The sequence below is a fragment of the Micromys minutus genome, assembly GCF_963924665.1.
Source record: "Micromys minutus genome assembly, chromosome: 3".
Taxonomy (NCBI): Eukaryota; Metazoa; Chordata; class Mammalia; order Rodentia; family Muridae; genus Micromys; species Micromys minutus.
The window spans coordinates 40,266,443-40,272,442 of NC_137972.1; positions in this window are offsets into that span (position 1 = coordinate 40,266,443).

The following is a 6,000-nucleotide window of genomic DNA, read 5'->3' on the forward strand; positions in this document are numbered from 1 at the left end:
GTGACTGCTAAGCTTTATTTGTAATAAACTCATATACGATATTTTTAATTGGTGAGTTATGTTTTGAACTTCAATGAACTCATAATCTGGATATAGAAGTTGAAGACAAGGTGAAGTACTTTTTGCACAGGAAGTGTTTTGTGTTTTTCAAATGCAGAACTCCTTCAGATTATAGTCAGTGGTAACAGTCTCCAAGTAGTTCTGTCATTCCTATTTCCTGTTCAGTTTGAGTCTATTAATAATATCTCCATACTTCTTCAGTTGGTGGTTATTTGCTTTCCACTTTTTAATCCCATCAAGTGTTTAACACTAGTAGAGCTTTATATTTGATACTATGTCTTGTCATTGGACTATCAAGTTCTGAAAAACTTCAATGACAATGAAACTTTAATTGATTAAAAATCACAAGAATAAACTGAACAGAGTGAAGATTAGCCCTTTCTGGCTACTTATGACTCATTTTGGTACATTGTCCACACTATTAATGTCAGAGAACTGTTGAGCAAGTATATTAATAGATAAACAAAAATTTCTGTAGCTTTCTTATTTTGAAGAGAAACAGCTTATAGCAAAGAATACTACACATATTAATATTTATATATTTATGTTATAAAGTACAGTTAAACTAATTTCTTAAATTTTATTAAAATGAACTTATTTTACACTTTATTTATTATTTATTATTACATTTTTGTCAGTGCTTGGTTATTTTAAAGGTTTGATATTGTGCATTAAGGTTTTACTAGTTACAATGAGCATAAAGTACATGTAAAACAAGATGTAACCTGGAATTAGTCAAAATTTTTTGGTGTGTAAAGAGTAAGCATAATTGTTTTTCAATTTATTTTTTTTCCTTGAACTTCATATAGTCTGTATGTTGTTTCTTATTATACACATTTGGTTTTGTAATTGTAAAAACATGTTAATGCTTTTAAACATTTATTTCTAATATCTGAGAAGTTAAAAAATTCTATTCACATGTCAGAGGACAACTTGCAATGGTAGACTTTTCTACCTTCCCACATGGGTGCAGAGGATCAAAGTTTGGTTGAAGCAAAATCTCTTGAGTCCCAGGATGAGCTCTAATTTGCCATACAGAGAAGGTCAGCATTTAACTTTTGTCCTTTTTGTTACCCCCCCCCAAGTGCTGAGATAATATGCATACATTATTAGCATGTTCAGTCCAGGATGCACATCTAATAAGACATCTTTTACTTAAGTTTTAAAGCTCTGAAGCTCTTTATACTATATTAATTGGTCAGCATCTTCCAGGACTTAAATATGCAGATATCTGAATCCATATATTTTATGGATTTAGATAAATAAAAGCAGTTACTACCACTTGCCTTTCATTAATAATTTATGTAAAAGTCAGAAAGGTGATTTTTAATGAAAAATATTTTGTCTAATTTTATTCATGAAAACTATAATATATGCACTAATATATCTATAAAAAGTGATGTTGAAAAGTTACTGTATGTTGGTGTTCCTACTTTTTAATTTTTTGTTTTTTACTTTTTGGCTTATTTTTATACTCCAGGCATGCCAATTTGACTTTGATTCAGTTTTGAAAGAAACATATTTTCTTTAATTTTACACACTCCCTGTGTAGATGATTCTGGATATTCGTAATTTGAATATGTGCTTTTAATTGGTTTATTTAGTTTATGTTTTTCACATATCCTCTTCACTTAAACATTTATATTTATTCAGTACAAATTTTCATATATGCAAGTATGTTTATATTTGTTATTTTTATTAGTAAATATTTGCCTCTATATAAGAAAGTTAAGCATTTTTGTGAAGATTGGAAAAATGGTCCATAGTTCAGTTGAGATTTCTTCTTCAAAACAACAGACATTAAGAAGTCAAATTTCGGCTTATGGCCCTGTAATGTAATAATATAAAGGAGTTTTCATGTATTTTATAGAAATAAAATCTTAGGTCTATTCAGCAGTCCCTAAGTGTTTCTCTCTCTCTCTCTCTCTCTCTCTCTCTCTCTCTCTCTCTCTCTCTCTCTCTCTCTCTCTCTCTCTTTCTGTTGGTCTGTTTGTGTGTATGTGTGTTTGTGTGCATGTTCATATGTGGCCTCAGGTATGCTAAGTAAGCGCTCTACCTGGGAGCTGTACACTAGAAAGAATTTAAAGCTATATATATTCTTCATTTGTATGTTAAAACTTTATAGGCACATATTTGAAATAACACAATTGTTATTTCTGCTTAGTACTGGGAAACCAAAAGGACAATAAAAAATGGTCAGAAGTAAAATCAATCTGGTCATGAAATCCAGGATGCAATAAGAAGACCAAACCTAAGATTGATAGGTATAGAGCAATGATTCCCAACATAAAGTGCCAGGAAGTTTGCTCAATAAAATTATGGAAAACTCCACTAACCTAAAAAAAGAGATGAACATGAACATACAAGAATCCTACAGAACTCCAATTAGACTAGAACAGAAAATAAATTTTCCCTGTTCGTGCATGAAGAACAGACGCTCCGGCCATCTGCCACCAGGAACAGTGGAGATCCAGGGACACAGGCCTAGTGAGAAGGCATTCCGAGTAGCCTGGGAAAAGAGAGGTCTCTGCAGAACACACAGAAAGTGCACTGCCCCCCAACCCCCACTGGTTCAGAGGAGCAGGAACTCTGCATCAGAGTTGTGTATTTCTAGCCTGCAGCCCCTGCATGAAGAACAGGCACTCAGGCCATCTGCCACAAGGAAAAGTGGAGATCCAGGGACACAGGCATGGAGAGACAGTGCTTCGAGTAGCCAGGGAGCAGAGTGGTCTGTGCCAGGCATTCGGAACGTGCGCCCATCCCCAATTGGTTCAGGGTAGCAGGAATTCTGCCTTAGGGTGTCTATTTTCACACGGCTGCCTGTGCATGCAGAACAGGCATTCAGGACATCTACCACCAGGAACAGCAGAGATTCAGGGACACAGGCCAGGTACAAGGGAGAGGTGAGAACCAATCACTGACAACAAGACCATGTATAAACACAGACAACAACATGGCAAGGGGAAAACAAAAGTACATACCCAAGGGAAACAAAGACAACCTGGCAACACCAGAACCCAGCTCTCCCATCACAGCAAACAGCAGAATGCCAAACACTCCAGAAAAAGAAGACTCAGACCCGAAATCATACCTCAAGATGATGATAGAGATACTTAAACAAGAACGGGAAGAAAAGCATAAAGAATTAGAAACTTTTAAAGAGGAAACAAGAAAAACACTCAAAGAACTCAAGGAACTACAGAAAAACAGAACCAAAAGATGAAGAAATGGAAGAAGGAATTTAAAACAGAAATGGACACAATAAAGAAAACACTAAAAGAGACAACACTAGAGATAAAAAGCCTAAAAAAGAAATCAGGTGTCACAGATGCAAGCATTTCCAACAGACTACAAGAGATGGAAGAGAAAATCTCAGCCAAAGACAACATTGAAAATATAGACAAAACAGTCAAAGAAGATGAAAAACCAAAAAGCTCCTAAACAAAAATGTCCAGGAGATCCAGGACACAATGAGAAGACCAAACCTAAGGATAACAGGAATAGAAGAGGGCAAAGAATATCAACCTAGAGGCACAGTAAATATCTTCAACAAAATTGTAGAAAAAAAACTTCCCTACCCTTAAGAATGAGATGACCATCAGCATAAAAGAAGCCTACAGAACTCCAAATAGGTTCGACCAGAAAAGAAATTTCTCCTGACACATAATAGTCAAAATGCCAAGTGCCCAAAGCAAAGAAAGAATACTAAAAGCAGTAAGGGAAAATGGTCATGTAACATAAAAGGCAGACCAATCAGAATCACACCCAATTTCTCAACAGAGACTATAAAAGCTAGAAGATCCTGGAAAGACATCATGCAGAACCTAAGAGAACAAAAGTGTCAGCCTGCTATACCCTGCAAAACTATCAATCACCATAAATGGCGAGACGAAGATATTCCAAGACACAACTAAATTCACACAATATATGACCACAAACCCAGTACTATAATGAATTATAGGTGGAAAACCCAATACAATGAGGGGAACTATTTCCAAGTAAAAACAAGAAAACTCCTAAGCAAGAAGACCAAAAGAAGAAAGACACATAGGCACATTTCTACCTCTAAAAGCAAAAATACCTCTAAAAAAACAAGGGAATGGCAACCACTATTTCTTGATATCTATTAACATAAATGGACTCAATTCTCCAATAAAAAGATATAGGCTATCAGACTGGATACATAAACAAAATCCAGCATTTTGCTCCATACAGGAAACTCATCTCAGAGACAAAGACAGACACTATCTCAGAGTAAAAGGGTGGGAAAAATACTTCCAAGCAAACAGCCCCAAGAAGCAAGCTGGAGTGGCTATTCTAATATCGAATAAAGTAAATTTCCAACCAAAAGTTATCCAAAAAGATAAGGAAGAACACTTTTTACTCATTACAGAGAAAATCTTAATCCTTAACATGTATGCTCCAAATACAAAAGCACCCATATTCATAAAAGAAACCCTACTAAAGCTCAAAAAATACATTGCACCCCACACAATAATAGTGGGAGACTTTAATACCCCACTCTCTCCAATGGACAGATCATGGAAACAGACTGAACGAGAACACAGAAAACTAGCAGAGGTTATACATATATATGAAGTTCAAGAAAAGAAAAAAAATAAAAGAAAAAACATTATGCTCAATTACACACCAATAAAACTTTGACTAATTCCAGGTTACATCCTGTTTTACATGTACTTTATGCTCATTGTAACTGGTAAGATGTTAATGCACACTATCAAACCTTCAAAAAAAAAAAGGACTGACAAGTATGTATTCGTATACTTTTATACAAAAATGCTTAAAATCTGTACATTTATCTTTGGTTTTTAAAATAAAGTTGTTCAATTAAAATAATAATAATAATAATAATAATTACAATAATAATAATAATAAATAATAATCAAAACACCAATGCACAAAACAAAGAAAGAATAGTGAAATCAATAAGGGAATAAGGTCAAGTAATATATAAAGTCAGACCTATCAGAATTATACCAGACTTTTCAACAGAAACCATGAAAGCTAGAAGATTCAGGACTGATGTCATTTAACCCCTAAGAGAATGTAAATGTCAGCCTAGGTTACTATACCCAGCAAAAGTGTCCGTTACCATAGATGGAGAAACTAAGATATTCCATGACAAAAATAAATTAGCACAATATCTATCTACAAATTCAGCCCTACAAACAAACCACCAACCCCACAAGATATTTTAGATGCCAAGATGTGTGTGCTTACAAAATCTTGATATACCTGTCTCCTAAGAATCTCTACCAGAGTCTGAGAAATACAGAATCATATACTCTCAACCAATCTTCAGACTGAGCATAGGGTCTTCTATGAAAAAGTTAGATAAAGAACTGAAGGAGGTGAAGGGGTTTTCAAGCCACAAGAAGAACAACAATATCAACCTACCAGACTATCCAGACCTCCCAGAGACTAAACCACCAGCCAAAAACGATGGATGGCTCCAGCTGCATACATAGCAGAGGATGGCCTTATCAGGCATCACAGAGAGGAGAGGCCCTTGGCCCTGTGAAGGCTTGATGCCCCTGTGTATGGGAATGCCTGGGCAGGGAGATATGAGGGAGTTGGTGGGTGAGGAAACATTCTCATATAGGCAGGGGAAGTGGAAATGGGATAGGGGGTTCCAGATTGAAAACCAGAAACGGAGTATAACATTTAAATGTAAGTAAACAAAATATTCAATAAAAAATGAATTAAAGGGGTCCTTTTTCTAATGGTTCACTATATTTTTCATCACCATGTTAACTTCATTTTCAATTTGAACTAACATTAAAAGACAAAGTACAATATCCACATCTATTAGAGGCACTGTGAACATAAATTTAAATTTTATATTAAAGAAATATTTTAACTCTAAACATGATGCTATTTCTCTCTCAATAATCAACATTTTGAAATATGTCTTAGTTT